Source organism: Nymphalis io, chromosome 10 (assembly GCF_905147045.1).
Source record: "Nymphalis io chromosome 10, ilAglIoxx1.1, whole genome shotgun sequence".
NCBI classification, from domain to species: Eukaryota; Metazoa; Arthropoda; class Insecta; order Lepidoptera; family Nymphalidae; genus Nymphalis; species Nymphalis io.
In genome coordinates this window covers 592,076-613,259 of record NC_065897.1, presented here as the reverse complement: position 1 = coordinate 613,259, position 21,184 = coordinate 592,076, and the positions used below count along the sequence as shown (strand labels likewise).

At 33.6% G+C, this 21,184-nt stretch overlaps 1 protein-coding gene across 1 annotated transcript in view; it reads right to left on the bottom strand.

The window, feature by feature from the left end:
* Window positions 1-20,081, bottom strand: part of LOC126771226 (kinesin-like protein CG14535) — a 228,892-nt gene extending 208,811 nt beyond the window's left edge. The window contains exon 1 of the mRNA XM_050490987.1: window positions 19,964-20,081. The gene's annotated coding sequence lies outside the window, so the exon portion shown is untranslated. The remainder of the gene's footprint in view (window positions 1-19,963) is intronic.
* Between the last annotated feature and the right edge of the window lie 1,103 nt (window positions 20,082-21,184).

Sequence of the window (21,184 nt, the reverse complement as noted above, 5' to 3'; positions counted from 1 at the left end):
TTTCAATAAAAGTTACACGACTCAAGCCGCGTTCACACGCTCGATAAAGTTAACTCGAAGTGAAAAAGTCGGATTTCCTCAAAACAGTTTGGCGCATAATAAAACTTGCGAACTTGGTAACTTGTAGATAAATCACAAAAAGGTCGATGGCGTTTCCCCCGGACCCTTTATTTTCTTGGGTCTTATTCGAACTCCTTTATATATGAAGCTATATTATAAAGTTTACGTCGCTTAATGACTATTTTTGTGTTTCAGGCGACTGGCTTACAAGATCCAACGGTCCACAGGTGATGTTCTAGCGTACGTAACACACCTCTGGGGTGAAGCTATCGACAAGCATGGAGAATCGTTGGCTGTCAGCCTCGATATCTCCAAGGCTTTCGACAGGGTCTGGCACAGAAGTCTTCTCTCCAAGCTACCGGCATATGGTCTGCCTGCTCAGCCTTGCACCTGGATTGCCAGCTTCCTACACAAGCGTAGCCTTCGTGTTTTAGTAGATGGTTGCGCTTCACAATTCTATGTAGTGAATGCTGGGGTCCCCCAGGGATCTGTGCTATCTCCCACACTCTTTCTTTTGCATATCAATGATATGCTCTCCCTTGGGAACATACATTGCTATGCAGATGATAGTACAGTGCATGGTGGATACCACGGACGCGCAGTGGCTGGGCGGGCGGAAACTGAGGAGAGGCGGGAGAATCTTTTCATTGAACTCGATAGGACTTTAGAGCTCATCGCCAAATGGGGCTCTGATAATCTTGTTGAGTTTAATGCCAAGAAAACACAGGTATGCGCTCTCACGGCGAAAAAGTCAACATTTTCCCCTCTTCCCTCCCTCTGTGGTACTCCGCTGGTGATGCGAAGCAAAATCGCCATGCTGGGGATTGACGTTCGCTGCGACCTTAGTCCAAGGGATTACATCGAGGCTGTTATAAAAACAGCTTCACGGAAACTCGGAGTTCTGAACAAGGTGCGGCGCTTTTTCACGCCACAACAACTGTGCCTGCTGTACAAAACACAGGTATGGTCTTGCGTGGAATATTGCTCGCACCTTTGGGATGGCTCCGCTAAGTACCTACTTGAGGCCTTGGACCGGTTGCAGCGACGAGCAGTACGCATTATTGGCGACGTAAAGGTCACAAACACCCTTGAACCTTTACAATTGCGTCGTGAGTGGCAGCACTGAGCGCTTTCTATCGACTGTATCACGGCGAGTGCTCTGAGGAATTATTCTCTCTAATTCCTGCTTCCCCCTTCCTTCTTAAGTCCACGCGAGCTGGTTCTCGATGTCACCGCCTAACTGTGACATCAATTCCATCGCGAACAAAGAAATTTGGCAACTCCTTTCTTTGTCGCACTTCCAAAAAATGGAATTCCTTACCAGCTCACGTGTTCCCCTCCTCTTACAACCCGGGTTCCTTCAAACGAGGCGTGAAGAGGCATCTTGCGGGCCGGCAAGGCGAAGGCGGCTAGTGCAGAACGTTTTTCCCGTCTGTACTGGCCGTCGTCGCGTTTGGACTCTACTACCACTTACCATCAGGTGGAGTAGAGTCATTTGCCCTCCCGGCGAATATAAAAAAAAAAAAAAAGATTAGATGAAGGTTTAATTAGCGAAGTAGTAAACACAATAGTATATCTGTTAATAAAATTAGATATACCGTAACAGTCTGTGAATGTCCCACTGCTGGGCTAAAGTCCTCATCTCCCTTTTTGAGGAGAAGGTTTGGAACTTATTTATTAGATATATAATATTTAATTACAAAGTAGTTATGCTCATAAAACTCCCGTCACCCTAAGCACAAGATTTTACTAAGCAGAAGTTTTCAAGAAAATTGAGCATTTGCTCGTACAAATCTGAAAGCTGCTCACGTTCAGGCCTACGGCCTTACCTGCTTTCCGAGGCATAAACACTGACATATTCTACGAGGCTAATGAGTATTTCTTAATAACTGTTTTTATTACCCTAAAATAGGCTTAGACCCAAAACCTCTTCAGCCTTTTAAGTCATCCACTATGACTGAGGCATGAAGATGAATGACGCAGTCATTATCATATCAAGTCTTATAAAGGTAACGTTAAACGGAAAATCAATTCTAAAAACTTTCAATTTTAACCTGGAAAGTACTATTATCATTTCATGTATATCTTTATGAATTAACTTCATTTTATTTGAGTAAACTAACCTCTGGGATTCACTTTTCCATCAATTTAATATTCCATTATAAGGCAAGGCTAGCCGCAAAACGAAAACTGGAAGCAAAGACCAAATAAATTGCTTAGCAAGGATGTATAGTCATCTAGATAAGTCCAGCAAGTAAATTGGAAATTAAAAACATGAGCTTTCTGTCACTTCTAAAATAATTTATAAATACATTTTACGCCACCTTTTTTTCATAACTTTCAAGATCATGATTATTATTAGTTTGTCTTTTAGCTAAGTTATCTGCTTGGTTTCATTAATTTGACACAGTCTCTGTTTATTTCAACCAACTTCAAATTAATTCAGGTTATATGATTATCGAGTACAACATTTTTTTTTTTGAGTTTCAAATTAAATGTCATGTCACATTAAAACTGTGTTTCTGAAATATTCGTATTTCAAAAAAAAATATTTATCAGGCGCAGAATCAACCGCTTTACGCGCTTTCAGATTGTAGTAGACTTTCGGGCTACTACTGAGAATTTTTTGAGAGTAAAACAAAATAACATTTTATTGGCGCTTCCTAGAATTTGAACCTTCGTTATCTGAGGGCTTATTAGCCACTAGCCATCTTATCATCGATGGAGTCAAATTTATTTATAACTTGATTTAAATAGTTAATTTATTTTTAAAGTTAAGACTATTGTACATAGTCTTGGTCAGCCACATCTTGCTCTCTGTGACTGCGTCCAATATCGAGCGCTGTTTTTCTTCCAAGACACTATTAGCTAAGTTTCTCAGCTAAAGTAGAATTATCAGAAGTTTCGAGCCACGCGCGATGCATTTAATTGCAAATTTCTTGTTGTAGTTAGTTGAATGAGAGGCTTTAAAAGAAAACGACTGGGAAACTTTTTATTCGATTTAGGAAAACATTCGATAAACTACACGGCGTATCAGCACCAAAAGATCTTAAAGCGAGCAATCATATTTTATAACTGTAATATTTAAAATACGTTGCTTTAATATATACAAACGGATAAATTTGAGTCCTATAAGTATCTGATAACGATATTAAAAAAAGCAAAAAATACATTTTTGACACATGTTCTCAAATATACATATTAATCATTTTTCATCGCAAACCTAATGAGACCAAACTCAATTGACCAAACCATAAAGACTACATTATATTATAATAATATAAATGTAATATTAAAATATTTCATAAATTAAAATAATATTCCTAGACTTTCCACGAAATCTAACTCTTTAATAGAATTTGTTATAGCGCACCGTAACACGTGGTCAGTCGGCGTTTATTTTTAAAACATAAAAATGAAAATTAATTACAGGAACACGCCTAAATTCCGTCAAAGTATATAAAAAATTCCTTTTCACTTCGTATAGACCGAAAACAATGTTAGCAAGCACTCGAGCGTTGCTATTTGAAAATATTTTTAATTTACCAACACCGCACTTTCATTACAGCGAGTACCTTTGAAGTCGACGTATGGTGCCGCCATTTTGTACAGTCGGCGTCAATAATTCATATAAACATTTAACTTATATCTGATAAAAAATCAAATGTCTTAAATAAGTTTTCAAGTTTAAAAATTCACACGTAACAAATAACGGCGATCGTAACAAATAAGGGCGCAAATACATTGCAATGTTTTCTATTGACAATGAATGCTAAACATTAAAGATCAAACTTATGTCCTAGAAATAAAGTACCAAACGAAATAAAAAGAAAACTTTAAAAAGGCCTTTTAGATTTAATGCGAAATCTTGAAATAAACTCAACGGATATATTAATGCATTATTAAAATTATTATAGCGCTTGAGAACATTCCACTGCAAGAACCGTGCACACATTGTTATTTTCATTAATGTAATGCGAAATAATATACGTCAGTGTAATATACAGTTTCATTATTAAAAACTATAAAGCAAGGTACTAGAAGAAGACAGATGATGCTCACTCTGAGCATTCCTGAACATGTTAAAGTCTTTTTTACGAGTGGTCCTGTCGTGAGTAACGCATACCAACCAAAAATATCTCATCAATAAGTTGAATGTTGGATTATCACCCCTAAATAACTTTTATTAAAATACACAAAAAGTATTGATCCGTATAATGAAATAATCAAATTTAGTACTAGATTATATTGTGAAGACCCAAGATAGCTTGATGGGTGAATTTATTTATTTATTTGACTAAAGGTAAACTGTCACGTCCATACTTGTTGGTAAAGGAAAACATCATAAGGAAACCTTCAGGTATAGGATGAAATTCTGCGACATCTAAACCTTATCATCAAAATGAAAGGAGGCCTTAGCACATCAGTGGGACATCAACAGGCTGTTATCACAAGCATCACAAAAAGTGTTTGCAAAATGTCAACTTAACTTATTGCATAAAACTGGTTTTTAATTGAGTTGCAAATTAGACTTACACCTTTTTTTATAAACTAGTTGGTGTCCATAGATGGCGCCGTAAGAAATAATAACCATTCTGTACATTATTCGCAACCAACTGTGAGCACTAAGACGTTTCACACTCACCCTTCCAAATGGAATACAACAATACTAAGTATTGCAGTTTAGCGGTAGAATCTTCAATAGGTGGGCCTGGACGGGCTTGCACAAAACCCTACCACCAAGAAAAACATAGTTACAAACAAGTTAACTTCAAATAGAACTCGTGAAAAAATATCTTGCTCAGTGCAGCTGCTTACCTAATCAATTGGTATAATGTTTGATAAAGTGGTTGCATATTTGCATTAGACTTGGGACTTTGGGTATAGACAATCTATAATATAAATACGTGCAGCAAAAACTTTGTATCCCTTTTTACGACAATTGCGTGGACATAAATGAATGAAATTTTGCACAGGTAAAGTTTAGATGTAAAATTAAAAGCTTGAAGTCTTTTTTCCTAGTGATAATTCTTATAAATAAAATACTCGTTAAACACTATTACATCAAATGTCAGTGACTTAATTATAGGCATAAGATATATATACCTAAATCAACAATCAATAATGTAGTGAAATTATACTTTAATGCTTAATATATTTACTTAATCGAATGATAAAGAAACAGAGAGCAGAGTTATATTTACTCAATTTTCTCGAATGATTCCCTCAAGAAGTCTCACGATGTTTTTAAACAAAGTTTCATCAATCACGTTATCCGCCTCTCCTTTTTCTAGTTTTGTAATTTGTAACTTAATAAAATCTAAAATAATTATTAAAATAAACAATTTAATACACGCGGTAAAATAGTATTGTATAATTATTAATGACAATTTTTATAATATTATTTGGAGCTGTATTAAGTATTTACGTACTAAGCAATATTTGTTTTAATTATTTGTGAACAAGATGTTCACAAATAATTTAGATATTACTGTACTAATGAAATTCTTACACTGCTAGCATTGACCAGTGTACTAAAAAATATTTATATATTAAGTCAGTATATTATTATCAGATTTAATTGATGATTTATCACATGGACCTTTCGAATAGTTATTGTACACAACTGTTGTTGTTATACTTTATTGTTCTCAAATTATCAAAACACAGTAAATTTAAAGAAATGAAGTAACTTAAAGAAAGAAAAACTTATCTCAAGAAACGATCTCTTCCTGTCAACCTTTGAAATGTTGAGAAGGAAATTAATCAATAAGCCAGATATCGAGTCCTCTACAAACATATAAAAAAATAAAAATTATCCAAAAAAAATAATTCCAATCAAAATTACCATATAAATAAAAGCAATAAATAACATATACATTGAAAATATGTATAAATAATAACACGCTATAAGCAGTAGTTACGTATGTCTTTGTTAGGAACGACACAGATTTATTACACGTCGTGGTTACCCTATAAAAGTGCTGAAAAAAACTATTGGCGTATGCCCTTTACCCAAATTAACTATCCAACTAAAAAGTTACAAAGTTAATACACTCCGCAGTCAAGTCTGGAGTAACGAAACTTTCCCATTTCAGTTGGGAGTCAATTTTAAAATGAATGCTAACATTTGTATGTCAGGAGGATTGAGTCCAAAGTAGGTTCGGCAACTTTGTCGTTCCCAATAAAACTTGCTTCCCGACTCTCTGCTTCTGGTAATCTCGAACATGATGTGAATACCCGGCGAAGATTAAAATCGTACTTCCAAATGTATTTGGTGCAGAAGGCATAAATAAACTTAGTAATTACTTACAGGAATACAATTTTAATCATTTTAATATTAATTAAAGTTAAATTTTACTATAATCTGTTTTTTTTATGTATGTAACTCTAATTTTATTGAGCATATTATACTTATAGTTTCGCAGAGAGTGATACATGTACAGTTTTAAAGCTTTTGCACTCTTTTGCAGATTTAATATTAGTAACACGCATTCAACCCGTTCTTTCAAATGTGTGTATGTGTGTGTGCTTAAATTCAAATAAGACTTTTATTATATTTGACGAATGACGCCTCTTTGAAGTTGCTTGAAGAATAAGGAACATACCTCTAAATTTAAATTCTTGCAGACTTACATCTGATAAACCGGAGTGTTTTGATCATTGACACCCTTCTCCTCTTTTTCACCCCCTGAGAGCTTATTTTCAAGATACTTTTTTTCGTAAACAACTCAGTATTATAAAGAATATCCTTGTTAAGTTCCTATCTTTAGGATTTTTAGTTAAGATGTTTTAATTTTTTTATATGTCAGTACCAATATGTCTGCAAGATTTTTATGTAATCGAATAATTATTAACTACTATCTAAAATGGAATAAACATACTTGTAAAATTTCAAACTGTGTATAATACATTTAATGTTATCTTTCTCTAATTAAATCTAATAAACCCATTCAGTGTCATATTAATACCACGTCAACAAGAAAAACGTAACATGTCATATTATGTTTGTCTCGACATGATGTTCCTCTGAGCTATTTCGGCCATGGCATCCAATCTGAAGAGAGAATAGCTAACTGTGTAAAACATGACACAGGAGGACACAGATGCTCTAACTCTTCCCCTTTTTTGAAACAAGAACCCATTAACTGTTTTAACATTCCCGACCAGGGATTCGAACCCAGGACCACGTGATCGCCTTATACCTAGACCAATGAGATAATCAAATTCCATGAAATACAATCTACATGACGTAGGAATACTTATTTAAAGCGCTGTTTTTATGGCACAAATGAATATGTGGAATATCAATACAATCTTATTTTTATATTACAGTGCTTTATAATATAAATAACAAAATATGCGACTAAAATAATTGAATAATTCTTGTGCATAATAGTAATAATAAAGTCCTCCAGACCGATTTCGGTCACGGCGGCCAATCTTAAGACAGATTAGCCAACTGCGCAGGAATTATTATGCACAAGTGCGTGCGTAATCACAGGTGAACTCTCTATTCCCTAACTCTCACAATCCGATGGTAAGGCAATCCGACACGACCGGAAAGAGTTCAGGCGCAGGACCAACGGCTTTACGTGCTTTCCAAAGCACGGGAGTGTTCGCACTTCCAACTTCCACAACTCGGACTGCTTCTGAGAATTTTCTGACAGTAAAACCCAATTACTTTTTATTGGCTCGACCTGCGAATTAAACCCACAACCTCCGGGCCAGTGGCCTTATATCTAGCCAGAAGACCAACGAGGCAGTCTTGTGCATAATACGACTAATCTAACCAAAAGATAATATACCGAGAAATACATGATCCGAGGTGGTAATCCATTCAAGTCATTAGAGCCAATCGAAGTGAATAGTCCACATATTGTCACGTCAATCAAGAAGCGATGCATGCATTGAGCTAATTAATTAGTATGGTTCGATCACCCCTTAGTATTTAGTTTAGATTGAAATGAAGCCAGTTACGAACGTGATGCCACGAGCGAGATAATCAAATTGTAGAATTTGAGAAATTATTGATTTATATTTTACTTAGTGAAGCTTCTGATCCGTGATGGTGATTCTAAGGGTCTTTGATATTTTGCTGGTTGGTTTCAGGTGAAAGCTTTGAGAGGAAACATAGAGGTATTTTACGACCGACTAAACTGGCAGAAACGTTCGCTAAGTAATTTGTTTGGAAGCAGTGACTCGGTGTGGTCAACTACGTCTACTTCAAATAGTGTACCGACATTTCTGCACAATATTCTTTTTTTAAATAAAAACCGTTGACGCTGAAAATATTTTCTCAACATCGTACTGATATTTCTCAAAATTCACTGTTCTGACGAAGTGACAAGCCTTCCAAACTTTATTAATTGCAAAAAGATACCCTGCACATATTTAGTTTGTGGCCAGCTGTCATATCTCGCAGAACTAATATTTATCTGACCTGGAGGTTTGAACCCAAGACCTTGGAATCTGCGGCCTTATACCTAGCCACTAAACCAAAGAGGCAGTACTATATATGTAAAGATATTCATAAAGCATAGTACTAAGATATAAAAATATTTGTACGAATATAATTATGAGAATATGAAACATGATTTGTTTCTTGCTTTGTAATATTATATTCAAAATTTAATAAAGGTTTGTACATTCTTTTAAATAAAATCTTAATTGAAATATTTTATTACGTTAAGATGAGGTTGCTCTGTTTGAAGCCTCTATAATTTCAAAACCAGGGCAAAGTTAGTATGAAATTTTCGCGTGTATAAGATAAATTAATTTTATATACAGTTTAAATAAGTAACGTAATCTCTTAAATTTATTGTAAGTCCCGACTTCGCATGCTTTAGGGTTTGTATAGTAGGTTTATATTGAAGGTACACATATAAAGAAAATGTCTTGTTTTTTGGGCTAGAATCATTCGCGGGCATGTGGTAAACAACACGTTAAAGTTTCATCAAAATCGGATGAATGGCTTAGCAACATGGAGAAACATACAAACGTTTTACTTTTTAATTAAAATATGAAGATTAAATACACGTGCGTGTGTTCGAAATACTTGTCGTAAAAAGCTTGACCGGTTTTGATGAAATATTTATTTTATTCTTATGGGGTCAATTGTTCTGACGTACCACGTGGAAGATAATTTAAGTCTTTAATTGTATAAAACTAAATTGGATAGAAGATGTGCGTGTATAATGTTGCATTCCCTGCCAGCGAACTGAAATGTAATGTATAAATACTATACAACAATATTCTTAAAACACATACATATTTTGTTTAATAATGAATGGCCTAGTATTTTAAAAATGAAAGACGATAAAATAGGTTCCAATAATAATCTGTGTGCTATATATTACATAAATTATTTTATATATGTAAATTTTTCACCAGGTAAGGTATTTTCGAATGACTCTTTTATTCTAATGATGCGATAAACCCTTGTCCTAAATGGTACTCGATTATGTTAAAGTAAATCGGTCGAATTTTTCAACTATTCTCATCACGTTGTAATGTAAATTTTCGCGACCCACAAATTTAGCTGTTCTTTATATATTAAGATGTAACTGATTTACAAACTCCAAGTAATAAAATTGAATATAATAATTATTATTATTTTTAAATATAGAAAAAAGAGTTATTTATTTATTTGCACAAATTATGCACTCGTACTCATAATACCAAAAGGCTTCCAGCCGACCCTAAAGTAAAAAGTAACAGCTCCCCCACTGCTGGGCAAAGATTGAACTTAACCATCAAGCTTCTCCACGAGATGAATTATAAATATAAGCGTAAACTATGCACATACCCACTTAGCTCTATCTTTCGAAAAAAAAAACCAAAACAAACAAAATCACTTTAGCATTCATAATATTAGTAAAGACCTTTAGATACATTTTTGATGTACGTACATTTTCTATTTTTTTTTATTTACAATAATATTTATTTAGGATACAATTTTATTATACTAAGTACCTACTGGAGGCCTTGGACCGGTTGCAGCGACGTGCAGTACGCATTATTGGCGACGTAAAAGACACAAACACCCTTGAACCTTTACAATTGCGTCGTGAGATAGCAGCACTGAGCGCTTTCTATCGACTGTATCACGGCAAGTGCTCTGAGGAATTATTCTCTCTAATTCCTGCTTCCCCCTTCCTTCTTAAGTCCACGCGAGCTGATTCTCGATGTCACCGCCTAACTGTGACATCAATTCCATCGCGCACAAAGAAATTTGGCAACTCCTTTCTTTGTCACACTTCCAAAAAATAGAATTCCTTACCAGCTCACGTGTTCCGCTCCTCTTACAACCCGGGTTCCTTCAAACGAGGCGTGAAGAGGTATCTTGCGGGCCGGCAAGGCGGGGACGGCTAGTACAGAACATTCTTCTCGACTGTACTGGCCGTCGTCGTGTTTGGACTCTACTACCACTTACCAACAGATGGAGTAGAGTCATTTGCCATCCCGGCTCTTATAAAAAAAATACTCAAATTCGAACCCACGCGGTAGTTATATATAAGTACATAACATTAATATATAATACCTGCTGGGAAGCAGTAAATAGCTCTCTAGAACCCTGCGCCGCACTTAAGACTTCATAAAACATCAATTTAATAAAAATGCTTATTATTCCCGGGAGCTCCACTTTATTAACCTTCCAAGTATGAATATAATTTGACAGTCGCTCTTGTAATTTATGGTATATCTTTGAAAAAATTCACAGCGGAGACCTTAAGACGCGCCTCAAGTTCTTTGCGTGGAGCGACATATTATTATTATGGTGAATTTATAGCGTGAAGGATGTCAAATTATCTCTGTGAAATCTTAAGAATTATGTAAAATGACCTCGTGACGAGATTAATCGACGCTCCCGTCACGATTACATGCAATTTACGACGTTAAATACATTATAATTAACGACAAATTGTCAACTTTCATTTATGCATTAACTTTTACGACATAATATTTCGTTGTGTGCGTGATAATAAGAAATACGGTCATGATATTGGCGTATGATTTTACGGCTTTTTAATTGGCGACTTGATAAAGTACGGTTCGTCCGCTTTTACGCCTTACTCATCTCGTACATACATATTCAACAAAGAACATTGAATTCGTATGTGTAGAATATTATTTATGAACGTGTGCTACTTGATACCATTTCACATAGTTGGTTAATACACAATTCTAAGATTATATTTTGTTGTCCGAGAGACGTCAAGATTATAAAACATAATTAAATTAAAAAAAAACTTCTCATGCAATTTGGAATAATTTAACAAGATTAAAATACCACCAACGAAATTTGGGCTGTAGATTTTGTGAGGTATTATTTTCTCGATACAAAATCGAAATATACCTCATTCAAGTACCAAGCCGTACATTTTTAAATGTTAATTTACAAGATTAAATAAAATTTAAAGTAACTGGTTCAGAGTATACATCCTACGGAGAAAACAGCCAATAAAATGTGTAGTTAATCATTTCCATAAATTTTGCATTCATCTGAGCCGATCCAAGTCGCAACACTAATTTATTATGTTATGGCTCAGAATATATTTATAATAAGTCCTGGTAGAAGTACCAGTATTGTGATTATCCTTGATTAAAAAGAAAGATCTTGTTCTCAGACCATACTGGGTTGTTTTGACTATGTTCAATATTCATGATTTTCGTATAATCATTGTTTGGGAATAATCAAAGTTATATATCTCTTTATATACTAGACACCCAGTTCCGATTTCGCACGGGTAATTTTTATTTTAGTTTATATTGCGAGTTATCTATTAAAGATACTTAGAATGAATAAATATGCTAGTTAAAATGAAATATGAATACTATTGTTGACTTATAGTCATTTTGGAGATAAATCTCTAATGTTATTGTATATCTGTTACAGTTTTGGCAACGTTCTCATCGAAAGCGTCTGGACTAATAAAATAAAAATAATATCTATAATAATACGCAACATATTAACAGAGTATAATTGTATACAACGTAATATTCAGGTAAATTATTAAAAAAACAAACATACAAACCTATACCTCTTTATAATTAAGTTATTTGTCATTACATTCAAAACCAAGCAATAACATTCGTATAGAATATAAATTCCGAATAATGATTGTATTAAGTATCTTTTTTCATATATAAAACAATATATTTCGTGCAAAAAGCCCGAAAAATAGATACTTAAATAAGACCCAACGTCCCAACCCGCCCACATCCTCATTAAACCTGTAAACTCTTCAAATACCCTCACAAAGTTGTCGGTGATACGGGGAATGAAAAAATATTTGAATTTTTCCAAAGGTTTCGATACATCGCTAGCAAAATATAATCCTCGTTTTTAACGGAATGTTAGGTATTTATATTTTAAATAACAAGGGATAATACTAGGAAATTATTCTATTTAATAAAAAGTATTTACTTAGTAGCTGTAACTTACGATCCAGCTGGGTGTAGCTACACCGAGGTTATTATTAGTATTTTTTTTTAAATTGTATGCAGCCCTTAGAAATTGGCACTGTAAGAGATATTACCTATCCCTTATATCGTCAATGCAACACCAACCTTGGGTTCGATTATCACCAATTGGCACTACAGCTTGCATTTTATCTTTGCTTGTCTAGGGATTTCATTGTTAAGAAAATAGACGTTTTGAATTACACTTAACAACCGATCACACTTAACAAAGTCAAACTGTCCAACCACAGGTGGAAATTCTAAATAGCTATAACTAAATATTACTTTATTCAATTCCTGTATTCAAAGTTAACTTATCCAAGTCTAAAACAAATAGAAAAGCTCGAAAGCAATTCATTAATTCACAGTTGAAAGCAATATTGTTCGTGACTACAAGCCTCAAGTGTATGTACGTATGTCAGACTTTATCTCTGACGTTAATTAAGTGCGCTACTTTTAAGCTATTGAATAGAATTGAATCAAAAATGCTTATATTATTTACTATATATAAAAGTAACAACCTGTAATAGTCCCACTGCTGGGCTAATAGTTAATATATTACACCACGCTGCTCTAATGTGGATTGGTGGATACCAATATAACCTTTCTTTCATTATTATTTCAGCATTCATGCAGCTTTCCTCACGATATTTTTATCACTGCCAAGCACGAGATGATTTTTTAGCATTAGTTAAGCATATAAAAATTCTGTGGTGGTAACCAGGTCTTGAACCTGCAACAATCGGATAGATACGTTCTCCAACCATTGGGTCATTACAGCTTTATATATAGATACATAATTATATTTTCATTTGTTATAGGGGAGCAATAAGCTCATCTCATGAATAAGGCTTCGGCGTTATCAATTTACTTAAATAAAATATATTATTTTAAGAAACTTGCACTCGTTTTAGTAATATATACTTTACACTTTATTGTACACCACAAAAATTAAAAAAATACAAAACATGGATACAACCTCAGTTTGAATATCATACAACTTTGGCGACCTTATACATAGCGATCTATCATATATGTATATATTGCTTCAAACCGTATGCATAAAAATCAGTTCAGCGGTTTAGCCGCAAAATAAACTACATAAATTCAAGTTAGAATTATATCTACAAATATATTATATATACTTTAATATATAATGGTGTTACAACTAATTTTCATTTCACCCCTTGGAACTTAATGTATTTCATTATAGTTAAAAAAGGTTTGTAAAACGTTTTATAATTAAACGTAACAATAAATACGGTTAGCTTTGATTTTGTAGAATTGTATAGTTCTCATTTAATATGATGTATGAGAATAACAGGTGTATTAAATATTTATAATGAAGCGTGTATTCGTTAGCGTGGATTAGAGAAGTCTATTGACTCAGGAAGCTTATAAACAGCTTCCTGAGTCAAAATGAAAAAAATCCCATGTTACCAAGATTTATATAACATATTCATTAAACCAAAAATATGAAATTAATATCATAAAAATATAATATACGTGGTACGCGTCGCGTGGTTACGATTAAAATTTCGAGATACGTATTTTTCTTGTAAATATTTATTATATTGCATTAATTATCGAACATCGCTTTACATTTCATTATAAACGTAATATTTGATATGTTAATATTACATATGTATGTCATTCAAATTAAAAATCTTCTTTTAGCAAAAATCATTTGACTAACTTGTTGATTGTCAAATATCTACTACCAGTTCGGACATAAGCATCTCAGACCAAGGCCTCTTCTCCCTTTGAGGAGAAGGTTTGGAGCTTACTCCACCATTCTCTATTGCGAGTAGTTCCTCACAATGTCTTCACCTCCGAGCACGGGATGAATTACAAACACAAATTAAGCACAATAAATTCAGTGGCGCAGTGTTGATTTGAGCCCGTGATGATCGGTTTAGATTCACGCGTTCTAGCGACAGGGCGAACTCAGTTCAAAAAATAGAATATCTTGTAAAAACGATTGTTCCTTTTTTCTAAATTCTTCTTTTTTTTTAAGTAAATACTTTTTTAAGTTGCGCTCGTTTATCGTAGGGAATAGACTCGTGGCTTCGCGTCAACGACATGCTGACGATGTTAATATAACGAAATCGTTGAAAGTACAAATAATATAAGTAATGAGGAAATTAATGAGGATAATAATGATAGAAATTTATGTAAATAGTAACAGTATATACAAATAATTTAAGTGCATTTTAAATATTATTTATTTAACTTAAGCTGTATTCATATTTTGTTCCGAGTTTGCGACATTGTGTATTTTGATGAATAAAAAGCTATATAATAAAAAGAGATATAACTATTACCTGGAGTGCAGTTTCAAGTTTTTACTTCTATCAGCAGTCCTAATGACTGCCTATTATTTTTTATTGTAAGCAAACTATAAATAATATTTATACAAAAACAAGGTATTGTTAAATTTAATTCCATCCACCACACGAATACCTTCACAGTGATATCATACACAGGTTCCCTTTACACATTCATTCAGTACATTCGATTTTAATTTATAAAACAATAATTTAAAAGTCATAATGTTCTTGTATCGAGATCGCGTACAGCCACCGCAGACTCATCGATCAAATTATTTTTAAAGTATCATATACATTACACGTGCAACGCATTTTTACATTTATGTAAAAGTGCTTTGATCCATTTTCGCTTGTACTCATCCCTGCTAATGTTATGAAAGTACATTTATTAGTTTATTGGTTTGTATTTTATATAGCAATGGAAAAACGGATCTATGTGATTTTTTATATTATATAACGGAAAAAGGAAGGGTAAGAAGGTGAGGAAAAAAGCGAGTTTTATATAAATATTACTGACGTAGGTTACTGATTTTATATTAATATGACTCAATCATAGTAACTAAAACGGTATTGATTGTCAAATAATTTAACATAAAAGGTATATAACGAACATAAACTCCCCTTTATATATTATAAAAGTTATAATTCTTATTGCTATGTAATAAAGTTCAATTTTGGTTGAATTGATCTTAACGTTTGGTCTTGGAGATAAGAACTTATGAACTGTGAGGAAAAATTGAATGAAAACAGTATCGCGAATGATTGACGAAACGTGGAGGTGATTGTTTTTATAGGTTTTCCGTTAGAGGAAAATAGTTTTTCTACGTCATATAAATACATATACTATATTATTTTTAATTCGAAAAGTCTGATGAAATCGGTATGAAGGAAGGTTGAACCTCGAGGAAGGACATGGATCACTTTATCCCTAACACCAGTAAAGTTCTTCCCTCCTGACAAGCAGTTAAAATCGCGGGCAAGCACTGGTTATGAGTAAAATAAATATTGCAAGCTAATTTTTGAATTAATATCATCCGTGAGTTCTATGCATTATTATTGGTTCCTTAGTTTGATTATTAGTAAAAGTAAAACCCGCCATACTTTTTCCTATGCTCTAATATTCCTTCTTGATTGGCGTGGAGGTTTCCTTGACATTTTCCCTTATACAGTTGCAAATGACGAAATGTCCAATAGGCGAATACTTGAAACTCGCGTATAGTAAAGTTGGTACATCGCGTTGTTCATACGACCACGTCTATTACTGGCGTTATTTATAACTCAGTTCTCCTCGGAAAAAAAAATTAGCACAGCCATATAGGCATGGTGTTTTTAAATTTCGAATAAGACAACATAGATATTTAACAACAAGCCTCGAGTGTAAGACGGACTTATATGCCGTGACGGCAAATGGTATGACGCTCTCTTTTTCCGTCAGGCCCCCTCTCCGTCGCCGTTCTCTACTCCCTTGAGTGTGCATGACGCGTTTACTATATCATAATAAAAAGAAAAATATCATAATAACAAGAATCATATGTATCGTTGCATATCGTAATAAAAAGAAAAATATATTTATTTTATAAACGAAACAATGTTCATATTTTATTAATTTTACTCTTTAATTATTTACCGTTTTTTTTTAAATTATATAAATTTATCTGTATAATAAAAAGATTAACTAACTGACTGACATATCTATTTATATGAAAATTTGCGTAGAGGTTCCTCTTACACGGTAGGTTAGCACTAAGGAGGATTTTTGAAAATGTAACCCTTAGGGTTAAGGTAATATATAAGGGTTGAGATAATATATAAGGTAAATAGCTATGAACATTGTACCTATATTCTATCTTCTATTGGCAATTCTGAATTACAAAGCGAGCAAAGCCGCGGATAAAGTGCTAGTGTTTTATATACTCTGTCGGGCGTCGTAATAAAAGCTACATTTTATTTCTAAAAGAAATTAATAGATATTCTATTTCATGTCAAAATATATTTCGCTGTAATTATAAGAAGACAAATGTCATATATGTAAAGTCGTGGAATAAAGCTACTTTGTCCGAATAAATAATTAAATAAATATCCCAGGTCGAATGCAGGTTCTCACTCTGCTGTTTAGGAGAAAGCTCAGGAGCTATTCGCTGCTCCAATGTGGGCTTGTAAATATACGTATAATCATCAGATTTAATCTTAATAGACGATTCCACACGAGGTTTTCCTGTACAATCAATCGCGCGTTATAATTTTTTTTCCTGGGACATTTTTCACACACGGCCATCTGATCCCAAATTAAGCTTGTACAAAGCTTATGCTATGGAAACTAGACAACTGATATACTACATATACTACTTTTTTTTTGTAAATACATACTTATATAGATAATTACACCCAGACTCAGGACAAACATACATGTTCATGCACACAAATGTCTGTCCTGGGTGGGAATCGAACCCACAACCTCCGGCGTGAAAGGCCGAAAGTATCTACCATCCACGCCAACCGGCTCGTCATTATGTATATGATAATATATACATGTAAATGATAGTATATGATAGTATATCTAATATTATTTAAAAATAAATACTTCAAAACTTAAGATTCAGTTGTACCAACACGGTTTTCAACTCACAACAATTTAATAGGAACTACTTTTTGTATCAACTGAGTCATATCTTATATTGTCCTCACAATGTATCATTATGAAAACAAACACCGGTTACATTCAAAAACTTTTAACCATTAAAAGCCGTTTAATGTTAAATATAAGTAAGTAGCTCGATTTATAGAATCTACTGAAAACTGGCTAGGAACTCACTAGTTACAATTTCCGCCATCGCACAACTTCAGTAATCAGTAACAGCCTGTCTTTCAGTAATCAGTAATGTCCCACTGCTGGGCTAAGTCCTCCTCTCCCTTTTGAGGAGAAGGTTTAGAGCTTATTCCACCACGCTGCTCCAATGCGGGTTGGTAGAATACACATGTGGTAGAATACACATGTGGCAGAATATCAATGAAATCAGACTCGTGCACGAGATGAATTATAAACACAAATTAAGCACATAAAAATTCAGTGGTGCTTGCTCGAGTTTGAACACAGGATCATCGGTTACAATTCACGCGAAACCACTAGGCCACCTCGGCTATTAAATATACGCACAACTTAAATATGCAAAATATTTTGTTAATGCATTGCACAAAAGTTAAATAGATAAATTAGTCGAGTATTACAGCTTTACAATTAATAAATTATTATGCATATTATCCGCGCTATTTCTAATTAAATAATTCATATGCAATTAGGCACGCCATATCGTCAAATTACACATATCATTACCGGAATAATATTATCAGGAAAACGATATCCGAACGTAAACAAGACAACTGATTCGTTGTTTCGAAATATTTGTTAAAGTTACTGTAATACATTTCAAATAATAATAAGTAAATTATCAATGTTTAATTACGAAAAATAAAAACCGACATGGTTATGTCGCGCTAACTTCATCAATGATTGCGGGTTCAAACCCATGCTAGCACCGCTCAATTTTCTGTTACTACTGTTACTGTGTACTGCTACACCGGAATGCAATACTGCCCATTTCGTAACTATGAGATGGTTCTTGACAGACTTTAACCCCTCTCCCTTCCAAATCTCCACTCTTTAGAAATCGAGCTAAAAAAATATAGCTCGACCAGGGATTTGAATCAAAGACTCTAATTGCAGCTTTATAAACCAATAGAGCTTAAGAAAAGGCAAGAAAAAAGGTTTTAAAATAACAGCGCTGATAAAGCCGCGACAAACCTAACGTCTGCTTATTAATATTCATTTTCGTTAATTCCCATCAGCAATTGTTAGTTCATAACGTATTCTAAAATCAAATGTTTAATTGCATTTGCATAAACACAAACAAAACTGATAATGTGATTGGACAATGACGGTATTTGATAGATAGATGTAAATGTGTGTGTATGATGTTGCTATACATTATGTATCGAAAACGGAATTTATAATATAAGTTAAATTTATACTCCAATGCTATTCAAATATTCATTTTGAGTAGAGCAAATAATGAAATATGCTCTACAGTATTTTGTCAAATTTAATTATATTAACTGTCTCTTAAATGTCACTGGCTTGAAGCTGATTCTGTTTCAACTAAGGATCAGGGCTTCCCAAGATGTTTTCACCTTCACCGTCAAGCATGAAATGAATTATAAACATAAATTAAAAACGTGGAAAAATCCTTGCCTGGTTGTGAATAATTACGTATTCATTTATGAATACTTCCGTTATGATTTATGTATTCTATCCATTTAGACCACTAAATTTTTACATGGTTTCATTTTAATTCAATTAGGCTTATAAAAAATATTATTTTGCAATATATTTAAAGGTAAAACAACCGGTTAATGATATAAAGTGTATGGTGGCAGTCTTTTATAGGGATTGTATTACGTGCATTAATAATGTATGGATTTCTAGCATGAAAACACTTCACCGTAAATAACTGCTTAGCATAAAGGGTGACTGACAGAGAATCCCTAGATGGCGTAACGTTTCCTGTATCATGCAAATGTTAGAACAATAACATTTTAGCAAATAAATAAGATAAAGCAAAGACTAATAATTTCACTGTTTCTTATTATATTTTATAGCCATATATTTTTGTCTAATTCACGCTTATAAATTATTAAGTGACAAATAATAAAATTTCTGTGTTTATAACAAAAAATATTTACTGAGTCGGCAGAAACGGAAATAAAAAACAAAACGAAAAGATATGTTAATAGCCTGTTTGATAAGGCTCATGGGAGCCGTGTTGTCGTTTAACATGTCAAAAATATATTTAGTACATTTACTAAGTGTACGAAAATATTTACTGCTTTAAAAGTTTATTAGTTATAATTAAAACTGTTTTGAAGATGTGTGTGTGATAAGGCCAATATTTAATATAGGCTTAAAATTGGCGGATTAATATTACACTACCGAGATAACCCGGCTAGAACTGGTGAAACCTTAAAAAAATTTAATAATGAAAACAAAGATACACCAACAACCGATGATACAGACTCTAAAACATTCAACAAGTTGAGCTTGTAAACAAACCTACCTGATAACCTGCGGATGTCCGGACCTCCTTTGTTCACTCCTGCGCTTCTTACACTCACTATCCACTCTTTTATCACTATTATCACGTATTGTATGATATCTTGGTTGGTAACTTTCGAGTTGCGTGTATAAACGCGCGCGTGGCGCGTCCGTCGGGACCCGCTGCGACATAGAGTCCCCACGTCCACTCTCCGTGGCGGCTCGAGCCACACTGTGGATTCTCTCAGCTACCCCTGGACGACGTTTTTCTTCAAACGCCATCCGAGGCGGCTTCGGCTGCATCAGGCTGATCTTTTTCTTCTTAGCAGTAGAGGTCACATAGAAGTAGTAGCCGTTACGATCCAATTTCGGTGTCGTCGCTTTGACCTGATAACAAAGATATATTTCAATTACTCTAATTAATATAAATACAACTAAAAACGACGTCATCTTTTTGTCAAAAAATTTAATAAGAGTAATAACTCACATACAAACACTCATACATGAACCTTATAACACTTCTTTTTAGGGCGCTCGTGTAAAAATCGGCAACTATTTACCCAGTGGGTTGAATTGATAAGATAATATAATCAATCAAATTAAATATAAAGTTGACTTTTACAAACACTTCTGAATTAACATTATACAAGGTTAATAAAACATAACGCTTAATGACAGAATAAGTTAGAAGTAATGACAGAAGATTGATTAATTAATGAATTACTTCATAATATAAAATAAGTACCCACTCAACTACTCATCTATGAAAACAATATTTAAAAGGTGCCGTTAAAATCAATTTATGCAAAGTATCTTTTGAATTTGAAGTACCTCCAACTCTTAAGGTATGCTAAAGTGAAACGTTGAATTCAATGCTTAAAACCATTATTTTCCTCTCATGAATATAAACTTGAGTCACACACAACTATCACTTTGATATTTTTAAAAGTTAAGTTCAAGGAAAATTTTTACCACGGAGACAGCTGCCTCCCTTATCTTAAATTTTCCATAAATTTTCTCCTATTTCGACCCGATAGGTCCGCTTCCAGTCAAAAGGTGTTTTATCAGTATAGTACCGATATGACATGAATACCATTTAAAAAGTTATTTATTCTTTCAATAAAAAATAAACTTCAATACTGAAATGAAAAATGAATTATTTATCCACTCTTAGCCGCTTTTTCAATATTTTTTTATAGAAAAGCTGGGCGGATGAGCATATAGGCCACCTGATGGTAAGTGG